Source organism: Bufo gargarizans, chromosome 9 (genome assembly GCF_014858855.1).
Source record: "Bufo gargarizans isolate SCDJY-AF-19 chromosome 9, ASM1485885v1, whole genome shotgun sequence".
In the NCBI taxonomy this organism is placed as follows: Eukaryota; Metazoa; Chordata; class Amphibia; order Anura; family Bufonidae; genus Bufo; species Bufo gargarizans.
The window spans coordinates 72,937,201-72,962,592 of NC_058088.1; positions in this window are offsets into that span (position 1 = coordinate 72,937,201).

Sequence of the window (25,392 nt, forward strand, 5' to 3'; positions counted from 1 at the left end):
TACCCTAAGGCAGTTGCAAACCCGCCCTAAGTAAGTCATGCTTGCGCGTGGAGAGAAGGCATGGTGGACACAACAGATTCAGCTGAAAATAAAAAAATGGCCAAATAGGCATCAATTAGGGCTGGTGCAAATCTCTTGTCGTTCTTATCCCCTTTGCTAAAAATCTGGCACAATAATGCAAATGTATTATTTGTTACCGGGAGGCTGGGGGTTACAATCAGGGGTGGGATTAAAATTTTTAATAACAGGTTCCCTACTCAAAGGCGGACAAGCTGGTCAAGACACATGTTTACATATACAGACACCATATACAGTCATGGCTGTAAAAGTTGGCACCCCTGAAATTTTTCAAGAAAATTAAGTATTTATCATAGAAAAGTATTGCAGTAACACTTGTTTTGCTATACACATGTTTATTCTTTTTGTGTGTATTGGAACAAAACCAAAAAAGGGAGAAAAAAAAGCAAATTGGACATAATGTCACACCAAACTCCAAAAATGGTCTGGACAAAATTATTGGCACCCTTTCAAAATTGTGGATAAATAAGATTGTTTCAAGCATGTGATGCTCCTTTAATTTCACCTGGGGCAAGTAACAGGTGTAGGTAATATAAAAATCACACATGAAAGCAGATAACAAGGAGATAAGTTCATTTAGTCTTTGCATTGTGTGTCTGTGTGTTCCAAACTAAGCATTGACAACAAAAGGAGGAGAAGAAAACTGTCTGAGGACGTGAGAACCAAAATTGTGGAAAAATATGCACAATCTCAAGGTTATAAGTCCATCTCCAGAGATCTAGATTTGTCTTTGTCCACAGTGTGCAACATTATCAAGAAGTTTGCAACCCATGGCACTGTAGCTAATCTTCCTGAGCGCGGACGGAAGAGAAAAATTGATGAAAGGTGTCAACGCAAGATAGTGCGGATGGTGGACAAGCAGCCCCAAACAAGTTCCAAAGATATTCAAGCTGTCCTGCAGGCTCAGGGAGCATCAGTGTCAGCGCAAACTATCCGTCGACATTTAAATGAAATGAAACGTTATGGCAGGAGACCCAGAAGGACCCCACTGCTGACACAGAGACATAAAAAAGCAAGACTACATTTTACAAAAATGAACTTGAGTAAGCCAAAATCCTTCTGGGAAAACGTCTTGTGGACAGATGAGACCAAAATAGAGCTCTTTGGAAAATGGAATGGGGCCTACAAAGGAAAGAACACAGTACCTACAGTGAAATATGGTGGAGGTTCATTGATGTTTTGGGGTTGTTTTGCTGCCCCTGGCACTGGGTGCCTTGAATGTGGGCAAGGCATCATGAAATTTGATGATTACCAATGGATATTGGGTCGACTGTAGAGCCCAGTGTCAGAAAGCTGGGTTTGCGTCCGAGATCTTGGGTCTTCCAGCAGAACAATGACCACAAACATACGTCAAAAAGCACCCAAAAATGAATGGCAAAAAAGCCCTGGAGAGTTTTAAAGTGGCCAGCAATAAGTCCAGATCTAAATCTCATTGAACACCTGTCACGGAAGGTGTACAGAAAACTAGAAGACACAAAATGAAGATCCGACTGACTGGATGCAAAACTAAGGAACCAAAGGGATAGCCCTGCAACAGACCTGGCTCTCTCCCTAACTGCTCAGCCTATGCAAAAATCTCAATGGCATATCCTCGTTCCTCGACTGTATAACACCTGAACATCCTATAATAGTGAGGGGACACGACCACCGGCTCCCTACACTTGATACGGAGGGAGTCAGGGTCACCTGGGATCCAGCAAACAGGAAAATACAAATAAATGAACAAAACTTATCTGTAGAAGACTCAGTAGTAGCATCCAACATGCACACACTCCAGGAAGTTCTATAAACCGCAAAGTGATGCAGTATGGGAAGGGATTTAAAGGGATGCAATCAGTGCAACTACATGACAGCTGAGAGAGGCTAACGACATGAGAAAATGAAAGCAAAACAAAAGGAACCTCAAGGAGGAGGTTCTGAAGGATGTCTGTCAGAGCTTCTGAGATGTCTGGTGGTGACAACACCTGTGGAGAAATCTTAAAATTGCTGTTGTGAAAAGGCGCCATTCCAATAAGAGAGACCTGGAGCAGTTTGCTAAGGAAGAGCGGTCCAAAATTCCCGGTGACAGGTGTCAGAAGCTTATTGATGGTTATAGGAAGCGACTGATTTCAGTTATTTTTTCCAGAGGGTGTGCAACCAAATATTAAGTTAAGGGTGCCAATAATTTTGTCCAGCCCATTTTTGGAGTTTGGTGTGACATTATGTCCAATTTGCTTTTTTCCTTCCTTTTTTGGTTGTGTTCCAATACACACAAAGGGAATAAACATGGGTATAGCAAAACATGTGTTACTGGAATACTTAACTGTGAGAAATACTTAATTTTCTTGAAAAATTTCAGGGGTGCCAACATTTATGGCCATTAATGTATATGCAATACACATAAATACACCATAAACATGGTACACATACATAAATACACTATATATACACTACACACACATAACACCCAACTAAGGAGCTAAACTATCAGTGGAATGTGAAGCAATGGAAGTGAACATGTCCAGATGCCCTGCAGCCGCCAGAGCACCGGATCGGACTCAGCTGGTAACACGGTTCTCCGATCTAGTTGTAATTTTAACAACCAGATCTGGAGAACTGAAGGGAACTGGCTGAATCCCATGCCTGGTTGCAATGCTACTGCTGACAGACATTAGACAGCTGACATTTACAATCTAAAATAATCTAAACACTACACGTGTAGACACCACACACAAGCTTAAACACCCAAAAATCAAACATAAAATCAATGCTGAAATGTAGATCTGAACTGGACATTTATTGAACGTGCTCCACTAAATCAATAACCTAGTTTGTGTCTGGTGAGATAGTCCAGTATCGCCAGGTATCCCATAAATTATCACTATAGCTTGTATTCCGCTTTTTAATAGATGTAGCAATAGAATGACAATAGAATCCTGGAGCAGAACTGTTGAAACAATGTGTCAAAAAACAATTTTCTACGAGAGACGAGGCAGAAGTTCACTTCATCATATCAAAAAAGTGTTCTAATCTGTTCTCGTAATAGAGATGAGAAATACTGTAAAAATCCAAGTGGACAGGCTGACAGAAGAGAGTCCAAACACGTTCTACAGCTTAATACACGTGGCTGAGAAGAAATGTAACACTCTCCGAAATTAAAGTGGAGAAAAGTGTGCATTGCCCGCTGAGCATCCAGCTTAGTGTATTGCATCACTTCATTCTGATGGGATAAATGTCATCAAAAATGAGTCCACTTTCTGTAAATAAGGTTTAATCACCATATAAATAAAAATATTCTATTAATATTCTATATTTCTATTTCAATCCATCACCATTTCAAGATATCCGTTTGCTGTCCTGCATGTAGTACTTTTTTTTTCCATCTAAAAAAATGGATCTTAGGCGGAAATGGCTCAAGTGGATAGCAAATGTGCATAACGAATGCACAGGATCCTGGAGATTTTCTTACAATACTCCTTACACAAATCAGAAGAATGGAAAATGAAATGGAGATGTTAATTCTCATCAAGGATTTTTTTTTTTTCTGTTTTTCTGACGGATCATAGGAACGGAAACCTAAACAGAGATGTGAACCCGGCATAAACTGTTACTAGCTAGTCCTGCTCTCACCTGAGAAATGAATACAATTGTGTTCAGTCAGTAAGATAAATACATGAGCAGCAGCTGCACAAATCGCTCTGGTAGTTTGTTACAGAGTAGTGGGGCAGATTCCTAAACCTAAAATAAAGGAAAAGAAACAGTATACAACAGTATATGTTCCTATTTAATTCAATGATTTAACCAAAAGCCTGAATGGAATGTTAAAAATCAGAAAACAAAAAATCTTTAATCGAGTATTTCATTAATAAAACCTATAGGGAATACAAGCCATATATATCTTCAAAATCAGGCAAGGGAGATCACTGCATAAGTGGGTGGTATATGGATTTGCACCAATCCCACCTAGTCTCGTATCCTGATAACCTGGGGACAGGTTCGTGTGCGTACATCTGCTACATGGGTAACCTAATATGTGCCCCTTTGATATACACATACAGCCCCTTAATAGAAGTATCTGAGTGCAGACAATAGTCTTCAAATATGCAGCACAGATACCCTCTGCACCCAGGTCTATAAAGTTTTATAAATCGACCCGCAGTCAGTCTTTAGTCCCTACCTAATCTATATAATGGCCAGCTAAGGATGGTTGCCCCGATCACATAAGCACCCTGCCTCATGCTCCTAGATGAAAAAGCTTGACGCGTTTCTTTGCGGGTATACCCGGTGTAATTCCGGCCCTATTGAAAATGAAAGGGTCTGCACCCGTTCCGCAAAATTGTGGAGCGGATGCGGACCCATTTTGCGGACATGTGAATGGAAAATAAATCCCTCAAAATGAAAATAAATGTAATTATTAAAGGTAAGCAAAAAGCATAGATGTGGTAGGCAATAACAAGTGCTCGGCGGTAGAGATGTCCCAAACTATTCGCCGGCGAACATCGCTTGTTTGCGTTCGCCGCAGCGGGCGAACATATGCAATGTTCGGTCCGCCCCCTATACGTCATTATTGAGCAAACTTTGACCCTGTATCTGACAGTCAGCAGACACATTCCAGCCAATCAGCAGCAGACCCTCCCTCCCAGACCCTCCCACCTCCTATCAAAAAGAAAGGACAGCATCCATCTTACATTCTTTCTGAAGCTGCAGTGTTAGGCCTCATGCACACGACAGTTTTTTTTCACGGTCCGCAAAAATGGGGTCCGTGGGTCGGTGATCCGTGACCGTTTTTTCGTCCGTGGGTCTTCCTTGATTTTTGGAGGATCCACGGACATTAAAAAAAAGTCGTTTTGGTGTCCGCCTGGCCATGCGGAGCCAAACGGATCCGTCCTGAATTACAATGCAAGTCAATGGGAACGGATCCGTTTGACGTTGACACAATATGGTGCAATTGCAAACGGATCCGTCCCCATTGACTTTCAATGTAAAGTCAGGAGTCCCTTTACTTTCACACTTGTGTTCATAATGCAGACGGTGGCTCCGTTCAGAGCGGATCCGTCTGCATTATATTGTTAAAACATTTCTAAGTGTGAAAATAGCCTCAGACGGATCCGTCCAGACTTTACATTGAAAGTCAATGGGGGACGGATCCGTTTGAAAATTGAGCCACAGTGTGTCATCTTCAAACGGATCCGTCCCAATTGACTTACATTATAAGTCTGGACGGATCCGCTTGCCTCCGCACGGCCAGGCGGACACCCGAACATAACTTGAAGCGTCCCCATCACCATGGGAACGCCTCTACGTTGGAATATACTGTCGGATATGAGCTACATCGTGAAACTCATTTCCGACAGTATATTCTAACACAGAGGCATTCCCATGGTGATGGGGACGCTTCAGGTTAGAATATACTGAAAAACTGTGTACATGACTGCCCCCTGCTGCTTGGCAGCACCCGATCTCTTACAGGGGGCCGTGATCAGCACAATTAACTCCTCAGGTGCCGCACCTGAAGGGGTTAATTGTACTATCATATCCCCCTGTAAGAGATCAGGGCTGCCAGGCAGCAGGGGGCAGACCCCCCCCCTCCCCAGTTTGAATATCGTTGGTGGCACAGTGTGCGCCCACCATCGGGCCCCCCCTTCCTCCCTCTATTGTTATAAATCGTTGGCGGCACAGTGTGCGCCCCACATCGCCCCCCCCCCTCCCTCCCTCTATTGTAATAAATCGTTGGTGGCACAGTGTGCGCCCACCATCGCCCCCCCCTCCCTCCCTCAATTGTAATAAATCGTTGGTGGCACAGTGTGCGCCCACCATCGACCCCCACCCCCTCTATAGCAGTAACAACATTGGTGGCAGTGTGCGGCCTCCCATCTCCCCCCCCCCCTCCCCCCCCCATCATTGGTGGCAGCGGAGTTCCGATCGGAGTCCCAGTTTAATTGCTGGGGCTCCGATCGGTAACCATGGCAACCAGGAAGCTACTGCATCCCTAGTTGCCATGGTTACTTAGCAATAGTACAATTGTAGAAGATTCATACTTACCTGCTTGCTGCTGCGATGTCTGTGACCGGCCGGGAGCTCCACCTACTGGTAAGTGAAAGGTCTGTGCGGCGCATTGCTAAAGAACTGTCACTTACCAGTAGGAGGAGCTCCCGGCCGGTCACAGACATCGCGGCAGCAAGCAGGTAAGTATGAATCTTCTACTGTTGTACTATTGCTAAGTAACCTTGGCAACCAGGGCTGCAGTAGCTTCCTGGTTGCCATGGTTACCGATCGGAGCCCCAGCAATTAAACTGGGACTCCGATCGGAACTCCGCTGCCACCAATGATGGGGGGGAGGGGGGGGGGAATGGGAGGCCGCACACTGCCACCAATGGTTGTTACTACTATAGAGAGAGGGGGGCCGATGGTGGGCGCACACTGTGCCACCAACGATTTTTAACTATAGAGGGAGGAAGGGGGGGGCGATGGTGGGCGCACACTGTGCCACCAACGATTTATTACAATAGAGGGAGGGAGGGGGTGCGATGGTGGGCGCACACTGTGCCACCAACGATATTCAAACTGGGGAGGGGGGGGGTCTGATCTCTTACAGGGGAATATGATAGTACAATTAACCCCTTTAGGTGCCGCACCTGAAGGGGTTAATTGTGCTATCATATCCCCCTGTAAGAGATCGGGTGCTGCCAGGCAGCAGGGGGCAGTCTTGTACAAAGTTTGCAGTGTATTCTAACTAGAAGCGTCCCCATCACCAAGGGAACGCTTCTGTGTTAGAATATACTGTCGGAAATGAGTTTTCACGAAGTGAAAACTTAGATCAGAAAAAGCTTTTATGCAGACGGATCTTCGGATCCGTCTGTATGAAAGCAACCTACGGCCACGGATCACGGACACGGATGCCAATCTTGTGTGCATCCGTGTTCTTTCACGGACCCATTGACTTGAATGGGTCCGTGAACCGTTGTCCGTCAAGCTTGCCCTTTACGCCTTGGAGGTGCTGGTCTGCCCTGCAGCCAGTGTATTGTCTGAACGTGTGTTTAGCACGGCAGGCGGCGTTATCACAGACAAGCGCAGCCGCCTGTCCACAGCCAATGTGGACAAGCTCACGTTCATTAAAATGAACCTGGTATGGATCCCACATGACTTGTCTGTACCTTGTGCAGAATAGACATGTATACCGGCCTTACCCAGCCATTGTTATACTACAGTGCAATTGCTCATTGTATTTTTGATATTTCCCTCTCTTTTGGGGTGTGCCCTAATAAAAAAAATTAAATTAAATTAAAACCAAAAACCAGTGTTGGTTACCTCGTCCTCCTCCACCGCCGCTTCCACCTACACTGCTAGGTCCACCTACACCGCTAGGTCCACCGCCTCCTCAACCTCCTACTCCATATAAACCTCCAGCTCATACATCAAGATTATTTTTTTAATTTTGTATGCATTTAATTTTATGTCATTTCACTAATTTGTCTGTTACATTTTCAGGTTAAATTCACTAATTTTTGGCTGTGCTATACCCCTGCTCTACCTAGTTGACAGGTTAATAAATTTCACAAATTTTTCTGTCACATTCTTGGGTGACATATTACCATTTTTACAGTGAATAAACCCCTGCTTTGCATAGGTGACAGGGACCGAAATTTTAAAAAAATCATATGTTCCATTGGTGGGTGACATTAATCCATTTTTGGAGATGAAAAACCCCTGATCTGCATAGGTGACAGGGACTTAAATTTCTAAAATTCGTCTTCAATTGGCCCTTTCATTCGATCCTTCTGCTTTAATAATTTTTCCTTTGATTACTGCTTTGCACACGCTTGATCACATTGCAGCCATTGACCTCCCTTGGATGTGGTCTCCCTTTCTCACGCTCCCTCTCCGGCGTGGAACCCTGATTCGCCGCTAACCATGATCAACATGGTAGGCGCAGAAAAGAACATCTAAAGTTGATAGACCAGACATCCAATTGGATCATGGACATCACAGGGAAGTGCGACATGGTGGAGCAGTATGCATGCACACGCCTACATAAACTGATTGATTGGTCTGCCCCCTTCAACCTCTGGGTCTAAAATTGGGCATATGGCCTGGGCTTGCCCTTTACGCCTTGGAGTTGCAGGCCTGCCCTGCAGCCCGTGTATTGTCTGAACATTTGTTTAGCACAGCCGGAGGGGGTTATAACAGGTTATATTTCCCAATGTTTTGGGGTGTACCCTAATTTAGCCTATTGCCTAATTTTTGGGGCCTGTACTGGCTGACAGTTACATATTTATCCTGTGACCGCCTAATGTACCTCCAGCCATAGAATCCAAAGTTCTTTGCTGTCAGGTGAATGCCTATTGCCTAATTTTTGGGGCCTGTACTGGCCGACAGTTACATTTTTTTATCTCTAGCCACATAATCACACCCTTGTCTCACTCATCTGCCTCTCATTATGGTGGCATATGAACCGCATTCACCATAAGGACCTTCTAATGTCACAGCGTCATGTGACTGTGCCCCCCACCTCGTACTGTGCCCCCTTATACCCTGCATTTTGCCCTCTTACCACACTCTGTCCAGTGTCCCTAGTCATTCCCTGTTATGTGCCCTCTTATGCCGTTTTATCCGGTCACGATATTAGCGGGTGTTGACAGCGACATTACTTGCGCTATACCTCCTGTTTAACGTGCGCGCATCCTAAAAATATCTGTGACATTCTGTGTATTTTATTTACGCATACAAAACCTGCGCTACTGTACATGTGACATACTTGCAAGCATACAGTACAGACCAAAAGTTTGGACACACCTTCTCATTCAAAGAGTTTTCTTTATTTTCATGACTATGAAAATTGGAGATTCACACTGAAGGCATCAAAACTATGAATTAACACATGTGGAATTATATACATACCAAAACAGTGTGAAACAACTGAAAATATGTCATATTCTAGGTTCTTCAAAGTAGCCACCTTTTCCTTTGATTACTGCTTTGCACACTCTTGGCATTCTCTTGATGAGCTTCAAGAGGTAGTCACCTGAAATAGTCTTCCAACAGTCTTGAAGGAGTTCCCAGAGATGCTTAGCACTTGTTGGCCCTTTTGCCTTCACTCTGCGGTCCAGCTCACCCCAAACCATCTCGATTGGGTTCAGGTCTGGTGACTGTGGAGGCCAGGTCATCTGGTGCAGCACCCCATCACTCTCCTTCATGGTCAAATAGCCCTTACACAGCATGGAGGTGTTTTTGGGGTCATTGCCCTGTTGAAAAATAAATGATGGTCCAGCTAAACGCAAACCGGATGGAATAGCATGCTGCTACAAGATGCTGTGGTAGCCATGCTGGTTCAGTATGCCTTCAATTTTGAATAAATCCCCAACAGTGTCACCAGCAAAGCACCCCCACACCATCACACCTCCTCCTCCATGCTTCACGGTGGGAACCAGGCATGTCGAGTCCATCCATTCACCTTTTCTGCGTCGCACAAAGACACGGTGGTTGGAACCAAAGATCTAAAATTTGGACTCATCAGACCAAATCACAGATTTCCACTGGTCTAATGTCCATTCCTTGTGTTCTTTAGCCCAAACAAGTCTCTTCTGCGTGTTTCCTGTCCTTAGCAGTGGTTTCCTAGCAGATATTCTACCATGAAGGCCTGATTCACACAGTCTCCTCTTAACAGTTGTTCTAGAGATGTGTCTGCTGCTAGAACTCTGTGTGGCATTGCAGGGCTCCAGATGGCGACCAAAATGGTCGCCAATGCGACTTAGAATTTACAAATGGCGACAAGACTTTTTAGTCTTGTCGCCATTTGCGACTAGACCCTCCGCGGCAGCTCTGCAGTAGAACAGCGGCGGGCACAGGAGCTGATAGTTCTCTGCCCCGTTCTTCTCAGTCTCAGTCAGCTCGGTCACAGCACACAACAGCAGAGCCGCTGGCAGCAGGGAGGGGAGGGGACTCGGGAGGAGTGTAAACTGATCCTAGAGTGGAAGCTGCTTCAGCCAGCCCCTCCCCGCCCACCAACCAATCAGAGCTGAGGCAAGGCAAGCACTAGCAGCTCTGAGTCACTGACAAGTACAGGGAGAAAGAATCGAATGAGTCACAGATGAAAAGAACTAAAGATCCGACTTAGTTAGTGACTCATTCGATTCTTTCTTAGACTCCCTGTACAGTGTGCCCCCCCCAACACCCAAGTATAAGAAACATTGGTGGCACAGTGTTCCCCCCCAACACCCCAGTATAAGAAATATTGGTGGCACAGTGTGCCCCCCAACACCCCAGCATAAGAAACATTGGTGGCACAGTGTGCCCCCCCCCAACACCCCAGTATAAGAAACATTGGGGGCACAGTGTGCCCCTCCAACACCCCAGCATAAGAAACATTGGTGGCACAGTGTGCCCCCCCAACACCCCAGCATAAGAAACATTGGTGGCACAGTGTGCCCCCCCCAACACCCCAGTATAAGAAACATTGGTGGTACAGTGTGCCCCCCCAACACCCCAGCATAAGAAACATTGGTGGCACAGTGTGCCCCCCAACACCCCAGTATAAGAAACATTGGTGGTACAGTGTGCCCCCCCAACACCCCAGCATAAGAAACATTGGTGGCACAGTGTGCCCCCCCCCCAACACCCCAGCATAAGAAACATTGGTGGCACAGTGTGCCCCCCCCAACACCCAACCTCCAGTTGATCGCGTAGCTGCCGGTCTCCTGTTCTTTCTTCAGGACCTGTGGTGATGTCACTGAGCTCATCACATGGTCCATTACCATGGTGATGTATCATGTGATGAGCACAGTGATGTCACCACAGGTCCTTTGACAGGTCCTGAAGAAAGAACAGGAGACGATCAATTGGAGGAGGTGAGTTAATATTATTTAATTTTTTTTACCCTCATTGGCACTGCCCACTGCGCCACCAATGTTCATTATATTGAGGGGGGGGCACACTGCACCACCAATGTTTATTATACTGGGGTGTTGGGGGGGTGCACACTGCGCCACCAATGTTTATTATATTGAGGGGGGCACACTGCGCTCCACAATGTTTATTATACTGGGGTGTTGGCGGGGTGCGCACTGCGCCACCAATGTTTACTATATTGAGGGGGGCACACTGCGCCACCAATGTTTATTATACTGGGGTGTTGGGGGGTGCGCACTGCGCCACCAATGTTTATTATATTGAGGGGGGCACACTGCGCCACCAATGTTTATTATACTGGGGTGTTGGGGGGTGCGCACTGTGCCACCATTGTTTATTATATTGGGGGCGCACTGCGCCACCAATGTTTATCAAACTGGGGTGTTGGGGGGGGTTCACTGCGCCACCAATGTTAATTATATTGACCTTCTACTATGCATTCTGTATTAAAGAATGCTATTATTTTCCCTTAGAACCATGTTATAAGGGAAAATAATACAGTGAATAGACTTTCATCCTAGTAACCATGAGTGAAAATCGCACCGCATCCGCACTTGCTTGCGGATGCTTGCGATTTTCACGCAGCCCCATTAGCACAACATAGAGCATGCTGCGATTTTCACGCAACGCACAAGTGATGTGTGAAAATCACCCCTCATGTGCACAGCCCCAAAGAAGTGAATGGGTCCGGATTTAGTGCGGGTGCATTCCGGTATTTTGAATGCCAGATCCGGCACTAATACATTCCTATGGGAAAAAATGCTGGATCCGGCATTCAGGCAAATCTTCAGTTTTTTTTCGCCGGAGATATAACCGTAGCATGCTGCGGTTTTATCTTTTGCCTGATCAGTCAAAATGACTGAACTGAAGACATCCTGATGCATCCTGAACGGATTGCTCTCCATTCAGAATGCATAGGGATATGCCTGATCAGTTATTTTCCGATATTGAGCCCTTAAGACTGAACTCCGTGCCGGAAAAGAAAAACACTAGTGTGAAAGTACCCTAAAATATTAAGTTTAAATCCCCCCTTTCCCAATTTTACATATAAAATATATAAAGAATAAATAAACATATCACATAGCGCTGTCCAAACTATTAAATTATTAAAAAATATCTCCTATGCGGTGAGCATTTTTGCAATTTTTTTGGTCACCTTGTCACCCCAAAAAATAGAATAGGACTGTTCTATTATGGGCCGAACATTTCATAAAATGCGAAATGCACGCAGCTTTTTTTGGTGTTGTCGTTTTTTGGGGTTTTTTTGCGCGGTATTGAGTATTGCAATACTTTTTTATGGTGATGAAAGCGAATCAAAATTTTGGTATCAAAACAACCCTATGCCGATCTGATCGGAGTACAGTTGTCACGATACCAAAATTTTGATTCGGTTTCGATTTGGCGACTAAAAATTTGATTTGGCTCCTAAATTTTTCAGTTCAGGAGCCAATGGCTACCAGGTATTTTTTTTAGTCTGGAGCACAGCATTGACCTGGTCTCTAATCTGAGCTGCTGTTAACCTGCGATTTCTGAGGCTGGTGACTCGGATGAACTTATCCTCCGCAGCAGAGGTGACTCTTGGTCTTCCTTTCCTGGGACGGTCCGCATGTGAGCCAGTTTCTTTGTAGCGCTTGATGGTTTTTGTGACTGCACTTGGGGACACTTTCAAAGTATTCCCAATTTTTCGGACTGACTGACCTTAATTTCTTAAAGTAATGATGGCGACTTGTTTTTCTTTACTTAGCTGCTTTTTCTAGCCATAATACAAATTCTAACAGTCTATTCAGTAGGACTACCAGCTGTGTATCCACCTGACTTCTCCACAACGCAACTGATGGTCCCAACCCCATTTATAAGGCAAGAAATCCCACTTATTAAACTTGACAGGGCACACCTGTAAAGTGAAAACCATTTCAGGTGACTACCTCTTGAAGCTCATCAAGAGAATGCCAAGAGTGTGCAAAGCAGTAATCAAAGCAAAAGGTGGCTACTTTGAAGAACCTAGAATATGACATAGTTTCAGTTGTTTCACACTTTTTTGTTATGTATATAATTCCACATGTGTTAATTCAGAGTTTTGATGAACATAGTCATGAACATAAAGAAAACTCTTTGAATGAGAAGGTGTGTCCAAACTTTTGGTCTGTACTGTATATACCATTCAATATGTGCAAGGCGAGCAGTAAGGGACATAGAAGTGGCCATGCTGCTGATGGTGCGTGCAGAGGCCGTGGCCCTGGGCCTGCTGCCAGAGCACAAGAAACATACTCATCCACAATACCTAGCTTCATGTCCCAGTTTGCAGGGCGGCGCAGGACACCACTCTTCAAGTCAGACCAGTGCGAAATGGTGGTCAGTTGGATTGCAGCAGATAATGCTTCCAGTCAGTTAAGCACCACCCTGTCTTCCACAAAGTCCGGTCTCAGTAGCCAAGAGTCTGGTCAACAGAATTCTCAGCCTGATACTCCTTCCACCCACCATGGACAGTTTTGGCAAACAAGTGATCCCACACTCGAATATTCCGAGGAGCTGTTTTCATTGCCATTCCTTAATTTGGGACTCTCGTCAAGCCCGCTTGACGAGAGACATGAGGATCTTGTGCCATGATTCCCAAACTCTGAAGCATCCACAGTCAGAAGAAGATGACAGTGGGGAACGGCAATGAGTGTTTCACGAGGTGGATGATGATGATAAGAAACAGTTGCCAATAAGTCAACCGCAATTAGTGTCTCAAGAGGTTGATGATGAGGATAAGACACAGTTGTCAATAACTGAGGTTGTTGTTAGATTAACAAGTCAGGAGGATGACCAGAGTGAGGAAATGGAAGAGGAGGTACAGGACGATGAAGTCACTGACCCAACCTGGGAAGGTGGCAAGCCGAGCGAGGACAGCAGTACAGAGGGGGAGGGATCCAACAGGCTGGAAGAGGCAGTGGGGTGGCAAAAGGGAGAAGGCGGGCAACACCAAACAGGCCTGCAACTGTTCCCAGAAGCACCCCCTTGCAGCAATCTCCATTGCCAAGGAGTAGGTGTTCCACAGTCTGGCGCTTTTTTTGAGGAAAGTACGGACGATAATAGAATTGTCATTTGCAACCTGTGCCGTACAAAATTGAGCAGGGGTGTAAACACTAGCAACCTCACCACCACCAGCATGATCCGCCACATGGCATGAAAGCACCCTAATAGGTGGGCCGAATGCCTGGATCCTCAACCATTGTCTGCAGGTCAAACAACTGCCTCCTCTTCCCCTGTGTTACATGCTGGCCAATCCCCTGTCCACGAAGACGCAGGCCCGGATGCCTCCCGCCATGCACCTGGACCTTTGCAAGCTCCATCCACTTCTGTGTCACAGCGCAGCGTACAGATGTCTATACCCCAGTTCTTTGAAGCGCCAGCCACCCACCCACAGATCATAGCACTAAATGCTCACCTTTCCAAATTGCTGGCCCTGGGAATGTTGCCATTTAGGCTTGTGGACACTGAGCCTTTCCGCAGCCTGAAGGCTGCGGCTGTCCCGCGGTACTCTGTCCCCAGCCACCAATACTTTTCCCGATGAGCAGTCCCAGCCTTACACCAGCATGTGTCCCGTAACATCACCCGTCCCCTGACCAACGCAGGTTTTGGAAAGGTCCGCTTAATGACTGACACATGGACAAGTGCTTTTGGCCAGGGACGCTACATTACCCTGACAGCACACTGTGTGAAAGTGGTGGAGCCCAGAGCGACTCGTACCCTGGGATGGCACAGGTGCTACCGACGCCAAGGATTGCAGACCCTATCAGGGTTTCCACCGCCACCGACAACAGTGGCTGCAACCACCCCTTATTATCCTCCGCCTCCTCCTCCACTTCCACCTCTTAATTATCATCTTGCAGCACCAGTCAGCCATCAGTCAGTAGCTGGAAGCAGTGTAGCACTGCAGTGGGAAGCAGCAACAGGCCGTGCTTAAACTGATCTGCTTAGGTGACAAACAGCACACCGCCGCAGAGCTTTGGCAGGGGATAAGGGACCAGACTGAGCTGTGGCTCTTGCCACTCAATCTACAACCAGGCATGGTTGTGTCTGATAATGGCCGTAATTTGGTGGCGGCTTTGGAGCTCGGAAAGCTCACACACATACCATGCCTAGCCCACGTGTTCAACATAGAGGTTCAGCGGTTTCTCAAAACCTACCCCAATTTTCTTGAGCTACTTGTGAAGGTGCGCTGCGTGTGAGCCAATTTCCGCAAGTCATCGACAGCTTCCACCGGCCTGGCAATGCTGCAGCAGTGCTTGCAATTGCCAGCTCACCGACTGTTGTGCGAAGTGAACATGTGCTGGAGCGCTACGTTTCACATGTTGGCCAGGCTTTGTGAGTAACAGAGGGCAGTAGTGGAATACCAGCTGCAACATAGTCGTCACCTTTCCAGTTAGCTTCCGCTCTTCACAAGCGACAAGTCGGCATTGATGTCTGACCTCTGTGAGGTTTTACGCAACTTTGAGGAATCAACACAGATGGTGAACGGCGATAATGCTATTATCAGCGTAACCATCCCACTTCTGTGTCTACTGAAATGCTCGCTGCTCACAATGAAGGCAGACGCTTTGCATATGGAAGAGGTGGAAACGGGGGAAGAAAGTACACAGGGTGATAGCCAGACCACCCACAGTTCGTCTTCTCAGAACAAATTGGATGATGAGGAGGAGCAGGAGACGGTTGCCTCTGCTACAGAGGGTAGTACCCATGGAAGTTTTATTCTATTTGTTCAGAGTGGATGGGTAGAAAAGGAGGAAGAGGATGAGGAGATTGAGAGTCATCCTCCTGATGAGGACAGCGAAGTCTTGACTGTTGGGACTCTGGCACACATGGCTAACTTTATGTTATGCTGCCTTTCCTGTTCCTGTGACCCTCGCGTTGTATGCATTTTGGCCAACACCGATTACTGGTTGTTCATCCTTCTCGACCCCCGCTACAAAGAGAACTTTTCATCTCTCATTCCTGTGGTGGAAAGGATGAGCAAAATGATGCAATACCAGAAGGTCCTAATGGAAAAATTGCTCCCAAAATTTCCAGCTGACAACCCTGGCTGCAGAGTACGTAGTTCCTTGGCCAACTGAGGAGGGGAGACGAGGGAAACACACAGCAGTTCCAACAGAGGCAGGGCAAGGCCTGGTACAGTTTTATGACACCCCGCCAGCACCCTCAACCTGATGTGTGGCCTAGTGTCACAATGAGGGAAACATTTTGGAAGATGGTGAGGGAGTACGTAGCAGACTATGTCAGTGTCCTCAGTGATCTCTGGGTGCCTTACAACTATTGGGTGTCCAAGCTGGACATGTGGCATGAACTGGTGCTCTACGCCTTGGAGATGATGGCCTGCCCTGCTGCCAGCGTTTTGTGTATTTAGCGCTGCTGGGGGCATAATAACTGATAAGTGCAACCGGCTGTCAACTTAAAATGCCACCGGTTGACTCTTATCAAATTTAACAAGGCCTTGATTGCCTCTGATTTCTCAACTCCACCAGAGGAAAGCGGCTGAACATGAAGGCACTCTAAATTTGGCTTTTATGGTGTGTTGAATACACTGCATTCCCATGCACACCTTCCACCACTAAAAAGAGTATATGATTTAATATTCCTTTTTTCGTCCTCCTCCTCCATCATATAAACATGCTTATTAGGCTGCCCTCGCTCTTAATGTTTTAGAGGGTCAGCTCTGCAGCAGGCCCTCACCCATAATGTTTTAGAGGGTCACCAGAAGGCCCTTACCCACAAAATTTTTTAGATGGTCAGCTCGGCAGCAGGCCCTCGCCCATAAAATTTCTTAGATGGTCAGCTTGGCAGCAGGCCCTCGCCAACATTTTTTTTTAGATGGTCAGCTCGGCAACAGGCCCTCGCCCGCAAAATTTTCACATGGTCAGCTCGGCAGCAAGCCCTCACCCCTAATGTTTTAGATGGTCAGATCAGCAGCAGGCCCTCGCCCCTAATGTTTTAGAGGGTCACCAGCAGGCCATCAATCATATTTTTTTAAGGATGTGTATGATGCCCTCCTTTATGTGTAAAAAGGGTGTATTGGAGTGCCGGTTCCTTGTAATTTTTGGAAGCCCTTTCACTTACTGCATAGGCTTTATGAGTGTAGGAGTCCCACTACCTGAACAATTGTACCACAATGTGAATTAGGCCCTCCTTTATGTGATATACAGGTTGTATTGGAGTACTTCTCCCTTGTAATTCTTGGCAGCACTTGTACTTTATATACAAGTAAATATACAGGAAAAAATGTTTCCTAACAATTTTTCCTCTAAAATCGATTTTATCTTCGGTTTTGTGCGTATTATTGTCAGTCTGTAAATGTGGCGTACTGCTCGGACAACATCATTCCCAGCAGCAACCTGGGGGTCCAAGATGCATCCATACATCCTTTTTATGCTGTCCCCAAACCATTTCAGTGGTGTTTTCATCAATTTCTGACCTTTTCATGTGACCTTTAATTCTCTGATTCTCCCATAGACTTCCATTGTGCTCGGATGCTCGATAGAGCACCCGAGCATCCCGAGGTGTTCTACTCGAGCACCCGAGCACTTTGGTGCTCGACCAACACTAGTCACTATGCTCTGAATGCATGTTCACATGGTGATGTCATCACGCTCACCACAGGTTATGTTGGTTATTTGGCAAATGTGAAAAGAGAAATCATAAAAAAAATTATGTTTCAAACGAATTCCTTAAAATGTTGCATTTTACAAATTCCCTCCAGAAAATACAAAGTGACAAGCTACGACTAGATCCTATATCATGAGAAGATTAGGAAACTAATAAGATCTAACATGAATTAAACTCCCCTGTTTCAGTATTAAATAGAAAAGTTAGCTAGCTGATCTGTTTTTATTAACCTCATCTGTTGATTGCTATGTCTACACTCATAATATGATCATCTATGATAAGTGTCATAGTCCTGCAAATACCAGACCACTGATCGAAACGGAAAGCTAAATTAGAGCTGTATAAAAACCATACATTTTTTCTTTTGAATTCATGTTGAAGCCGATGCCGAGCAATTATACTAATTGCATTTCTGTACTTAGAATAAAATCAAATCATAGGCCAAGTTCACAAATCACTATTAGACCTTAGCATAAAAGCATGAGCGTTGTATGGAATCTACTGAGGCTTTTTACAATGTCAAAGAATTAATCCAACTAAAGTTTTAACAATCAGCTGAAGTGACTTGCCCTACCCTATCACTATAAATTCTAACGAATCTGGGCTCCGGTTTCTGTAATAATTATAATCCTCACGCCTCCCCTCATTTTTCATTGAAAAAGGTCAGATTTGCTTGAAGGTATCTCCTTATTACTCTCAGGCTAAGTGCTTATTCACACGTCAGTGAATCATGAACATGTGTTGTCCATGTTCTCCGTGGACAACACACATATTCATTGAATTGAATGTGTTTAGCCACACATGTTCCAGTGGAAAAACAATGTAAGTGAGCACTACTTTGGTCTGTGGGCCAAACACACCCAAAAAGGTCTATGGGTGTGTGAAAACCATTGACCATTGGTCAATTGAGGTTGATCTCGAAATTTACTTTTCAGCCTAGAAGTTAGTCAGTGCATGTGGGAAACAGATGAAACATCTTCATGGATGAAATACTGACTGTCATGTAGGTCGACATGTTAATAAGGTCTTAGGCTTTGTGCACATGGCTGTGTCCGAGTCTGCAAACAATAAATATGCAAAATTCTGATGCCTTTCATGCTCATTCTGTATTTTTCTCACTCTCATCAATACAAAGAGCTATTCTCATCTGCTATACAGAGAAGTATAGGACAAGTTCTAAAATTTGCAGAACAGCAACATGGATCCACAAAAGCTACAGATGTGTGTATAGCCTCATGGTAATGAATGGGTCAGTGTCCTCGCCACTTCGGAGTCCGATAACCCATTGCCTTGATTACAAACAAAGCTACCCATTACTAAGATGATGAGACCCTGGTTCTTACAAAGAGAGAAATAGCAGATGTAAGAACTACTTCTGTGCTATGTATGATCTTGCACGGAGGGACAAAGCTAGTAGTCATCTTAGGTGAGTGATATGGTGAAGGAAAGCACTAGGTGAGTTTTCAGCATGTACTATATGTGTTGTGTTTATAGTAATACAAAGTATATCAGTTCATTGTACATTTCTGAGACATTAGATAACAGCCAAACCAGGAGAATATCAGTCAGGAAAATAATCTTCAGGCTCATTTGCTCTGGGATATGTGGAAATTACCTGATACTCTTTGTTTTCTTTGTTGCTTTAGTTTCTTATAGTTTATAATCAATCTATACTTACTATAATACAGTCTCAATATGTAATATATTAGATATGTACTCACTGTACTTTTACACAACTGCATAAATCAATAGTATAAATGAATATAAGAAACTTTGTAATGGAGGCTAAACAATGCTCCTGTCCTACAATACTGTGACACGTACTTGGCATAGTATTGGCATCTCCTGGCCTACAATACTGCACACGCGTACTCTGGGTACCATGGGCTCTACTTAATGAGGAAAAGTACCTCTCTCTCTCTCATTCTCTCTCTCGTTCCTTCAAAAACTGGATGTAAGTGTACCTAGAAGAATTGATGCCGTTTTATAGCAAATGATGGTCACACAAAATATTGATTTGATTAAGATTTCTCTTGTATTCATTTACAATCCAATAAACTACACTACGTGCAGAATTATTAGGCAAATGAGTATTTTGGCCACATCATCCTCTTTATGCATGTTGTCTTACTCCAAGCTGTATAGGCTCGAAAGCCTACTACCAATTAAGCATATTAGGTGATGTGCATCTCTGTAATGAGAAGGGGTGTGGTCTAATGACATCAACACCCTATATCAGGTGTGCATAATTATTAGGCAACTTCCTTTCCTTTGGCAAAATGGGTCAAAAGAAGGACTTGACAGGCTCAGAAAAGTCAAAAATAGTGAGATATCTTGCAGAGGGATGCAGCACTCTTAAAATTGCAAAGCTTCTGAAGTGTGATCATCGAACAATCAAGCGTTTCATTCAAAATAGTCAACAGGGTCGCAAGAAGCATGTGGAAAAACCAAGGCGCAAAATAACTGCCCATGAACTGAGAAAAGTCAAGCGTACAGCTGCCAAGATGCCACTTGCCACCAGTTTGGCCATATTTCAGAGCTGCAACATCACTGGAGTGCCCAAAAGCACAAGGTGTGCAATACTCAGAGACATGGCCAAGGTAAGAAAGGCTGAAAGACGACCACCACTGAACAAGACACACAAGCTGAAACGTCAAGACTGGGCCAAGAAATAACTCAAGACTGATTTTTCTAAGGTTTTATGGACTGATGAAATGAGAGTGAGTCTTGATGGGCCAGATGGCTGGATTGGTAAAGGGCAGAGAGCTCCAGTCCGACTCAGACGCTAGCAAGGTGGAGGTGGAGTACTGGTTTGGGCTGGTATCATCAAAGATGAGCTTGTGGGGCCTTTTCGGGTTGAGGATGGAGTCAAGCTCAACTCCCAGTCCTACTGCTAGTTTCTGGAAGACACCTTCTTCAAGCAGTGGTACAGGAAGAAGTCTGCAAGGTAAGAAAAACATGATTTTCATGCAGGACAATGCTCCATCACACGCGTCCAAGTACTCCACAACGTGGCTGGCAAGAAAGGGTATAAAAGAAGAAAATCTAATGACATGGCCTCCTTGTTCACCTGATCTGAACCCCATTGAGAACCTGTGGTCCATCATCAAATGTGAGATTTACAAGGAGGGAAAACAGTACACCTCTCTGAACAGTGTCTGGGAGGCTGTGGTTGCTGCTGCACGCAATGTTGATGGTGAACAGATCAAAACACTGACAGAATCCATGGATGGCAGGCTTTTGAGTGTCCTTGCAAAGAAAGGTGGCTATATTGGTCACTGATTTGTTTTTGTTTTGTTTTTGAATGTCAGAAATGTATATTTGTGAATGTTGAGATGTTATATTGGTTTCACTGGTAAAAATAAATAATTGAAATGGGTATATATTTGTTTTTTGTTAAGTTGCCTAATAATTATGTACAGTAATAGTCACCTGCACACACAGATATCCCCCTAAAATAGCTAAAACTAAAAACAAACTAAAAACTACTTCCAAAAATATTCAGCTTTGATATTAATGAGTTTTTTGGGTTCATTAAGAACATGGTTGTTGTTCAATAATAAAATTAATCCTCAAAAATACAACTTGCCTAATAATTCTGCACTCCCTGTATTAACACTTCAATTTTTTTTAAACATTCGTACTTTGCAACATTTTTTCCACACCTGCCTAAAACATACAAAGTACTGTATACATACAAATTACACAGATATAACGTTACATTACCTGTATATTGGGTAGGTCTCCATACCAGCAAGACAGGTCTGATTAACCCTTTCATGACCAAGGGTCATTGATGCCCCAGTGTCCAGGTCAAAATGTACAAATCTGACATGTGTCACTTTATGTGGTAATAGCTTTGGAACACTTTTACTTATCCATGCCATTCTGAGATTTTTTTCTCATGACACATTGTACTTCATGATAGTCATATATTTGAGTCAATATATTTCACCTTTATTTATGAAAAAATCCCAAATTTACCAAAAATTTGGAAAAATTCACAATTTTCCAAATTTCAATTTCTCTGCTTCTAAAACAGAAAGTCATACCTAATAAAATATTTATTACTTAACATTCCCCATATGTCTACTTTATGTTGGCATTATTTTGGAAATGTCATTTTATTTTTTTAGGACGTTAGAAGGCTTAGAAGTTTAGAAGCAATTCTTACAATTTTTAGAAAATTTCCAAAACCCACTTTTTAAGGACCAGTTCAGGTCTGAAGTCACTTTGTGGGGCTTACATAGTGGAAACCCCCATAAATGACCCCATTGTAGAAACTACACCCCTCAAGTTACTCAAAACTGATTTGACAAACTTTGTTAACCCTTTAGGCGTTCCACAAGAATTAAAGGAAAATGGAGATGAAATTTCTAAATTTCACATTTTTGGCTGATTTTTTCCATTTTATAAAAACTTTTTCTTGAGGGTTAACAGCCAAACAAAACTCAATATTTATTACCCTGATTCCACAGTTTACATAACACCCCACATGTGGTCGTAAACTGCTGTACGGGCACACGGCAGGGCGCAGAAGGAAAGGAAAGCCATACGGTTTTTGGAAGGCAGATTGTGCTGGATTGGTTTTCTGAACGCCATATGTTTTTTATTGTTCTGCCGATCGTCTTGTGCAGTGGCTCGTTTTTTGAAGAAAGTGTTGAGGTTTTTATTGGTACCATTTTTGGGTACATAGGATTTTTTGATCATTCATTATTACACTTTATGGGACAAGGTGACCCAAAAATTGGCTGTTTTGGAACAGTTTCCATTTATTTATTTTTACAGTGTTCATCTGAGGAGTTAGGTCATGTGATAGTTTTATAGAGAAGATCATTACGGATGTGGAAATACCTAACTCGAAAAATGCACCCTTTGTCATCCGCGTCCGTGAACCGTGTTTCTTTTCCATCAAAAAAATATGACCTGTCCTATTTTTTTGATGGACAACGGTCAGCTAATTGACCTTGTAAATTATATTTGAACAAATGAAAAATTGTATTATAAAATTTATTCTAAAAATGACATTTCAGAGTAATAAATTTGCGATGTATGCATGTGCCACGTATATGTTGTTCACACAAAGTTGTTTTGTTTAAGTTAAATAAATGCTATTTTGGAACTGTTGTAGTCAAATGAGGTAATATATGTTTTCATGTCATTTTCCGATACAGTACTGTGGACAGTCTGGAACAGCCTGAAGATTCAGAGGAGGCATTAAGTGGCGATTTATCGCCAGTTTTTTCACCGGCCACTAGCCCTGCGCCAAAACACCAGCTGAGGAGCCGGATGAGCCATCCTAGGCTGAGCCCTTCAGATCTCCACGCAGTCCATCACCTTTACAGCATCCGCAGCCCAGGAGATGCAGCAATGTCCCTCAATCTTCCTCTGGACAAGCAACTCTGGAGGCTATAGATGCCCGAGTTATTGAATTCCTTGCCCAGAGGAGGAGTGACGGCATTGAGGAGTCGACGCTGAGGGGCCTAGCCAATATCTTGAGACAAGTCCCCGTGGCTAGACATCCCGAATGCGTGGCATCACTCGCCCTGGTCATCCAAATGTATGCCTCCAATTATCAAGGAGACATCCATACCCAAATTAATGACCTACGGCGGAAAATCCTCAATATTCCACCGCATGAACCTGACCCCGGCTACTACCAGCCTCAAATGCAGCCTCAAGGGCCATCTTTCACACAGCAGCCAACTTACCAGCATTTCCAAGCCCCAACACCATCCAATATTCCTCCAAGGATGGCAACTAAGGCCAGTGATCCAGGCCAGGTGCGGCCACAAGCTGCATATCAGCCAGGGCAATTTACCAGAGAACTATTCGACCTCTAAGCTATTAATTTGTGCAAATTATATGTTTTTTGATGTGTTAATGCTTAATTCTGATTGGGTTAAATATATGTGTTCCATAAAACAAATTGAACAGAAAATGTTTATTTCCTTGTCTGTTTTTAGATTAAACAAACCAACATTTACAGTTCAAAAAAACACATTTCATACACACATATAGACGCACACGAGGTCACAATGTACATAATATTTATTTGGTAGGGACAGATTATGTTTAGTGTATTATGTAAACATGAGGTATTAGAAGATTTTTTGGCCAATAACAAAAATTTCTAATGATGTGAATGGGGGTGACAGTTTCATTCAAACATCATTAGTATGGATATGTACGTAAAAAAATATGCTGGCGAAAAAAGCTCAGCCCGCAAGCCCACGTCAAGGGTCCTCAGTCTCTTGCGAGTCCCTGCACTCATCTAATGCAATAAATGTAATTAATCTATCTAGAAAATAATAAATAACTACAGAGCCCAGAAGAAATTAAAAACTGACACGAATAGCGTCCCTCTGCCATGGCAAGGACCCCTCTGGGCTGTAAAAGTAGTCTGCATAGAGTTCCCGAACTGCAATGCCTGCAGTCCCAGGTCGTCTATGCAGGGTCCTTTCCAAACCCAAATCTGATGACGTAGGAACATCTTCCAGGTCAACAGAAGAGGAAGCCTCGTGAATCCTGGTGAAGTTGTGTAGAACAACACAAGCTTGAATCACCAGGGTAGCATTTTCCAGATCCATTTGTATGGATGACAAAAACACCCTCCACTTGCTAGAGAGTATCCCAAAAGCACACTCAACATACCGACGGGCACGAGTCAACCGGTAGTTGAAAATACGCCTTTGGTCATCCAAACCACGCTTAGGAAAGGGCCGCATAACATGGGGAGTCAATGCAAACCCTTCATCCACCACGATGACAAATGGAGCTGGCGGACCTGCATATCCGGGCAGTCTTCTGACTCAGGCAGGGCAAGCTGGTTGGCACGAAGCCGCTCACCCATTCTAGAAGCACTAAAGATGCGAGCATCCGCAGTGCTTCCATAGGCCCCGATATCTACCATTATAAACCGGTAGTTACTATCAACAACAACCATCAGCACTACCGAAAAATACTGTTTATAATTGAAGAATCGGAACCCTGAGTGTGGCGGCTTCTTCACACGGATGTGTTTACCATCCATTGCCCCGATGCAGTTTGGAAACTGCGCTGAAATTTGGAAGCCCTCAGCAATCCGAACCCAATCGTCCACCTTGGGCAGCGGCATCACCGTCTCTTGGAGTTGCTGCCAGATGACATGGCAAGTGTGACGTACAATCCGAGATATCGTCGAGGTTCCTAAAAGAAACTCAAAATGCAGGGATGCAAATGAGTTCCCAGTGGCAAGGAATCTGTGGGAAAAAAAAAAGTAAGCAGGAAATCAAAGGGAACAACAGATTCATGAATCGCGTATAATGTTGTATACAAGACATGATATTAGACACCATATGTCAGTGGTGGCGAACCTATGGCACGGGTGCCAGAGGCAGCACTCAGGGCCCTCTCTGTGGGCACCCACACCCTTGAAAAAGTCTTTGGCTTTACAATATACCTTTGACTTTGCAAAACATTCCTCTGCGCAGGGCGCACTAGGATCAGGACAGGCAGCACTGCATGTGAGCAGGCTATTATAGCTCAATGATCAAATACATGGAAGATAAACTATATTGGACTATATAATTATAGTTAAATTGACGTGTTGTCACTTTGCGAAAAAAACGTGGGTTTTGGGTTGAACTTTGGAAACTCAGTTTGTAATCGGATCGCCATCACTGACCTTTGTCGTTTAGACTAAAATATAAAAAAAAAAAAAAAAATTGTGTCTTGGAGCAAAACACTAACAGCTACTGGGGTGTGGGCAGTACTACCTCAAGTAAGTGACAACAAGTGACTTTAGCC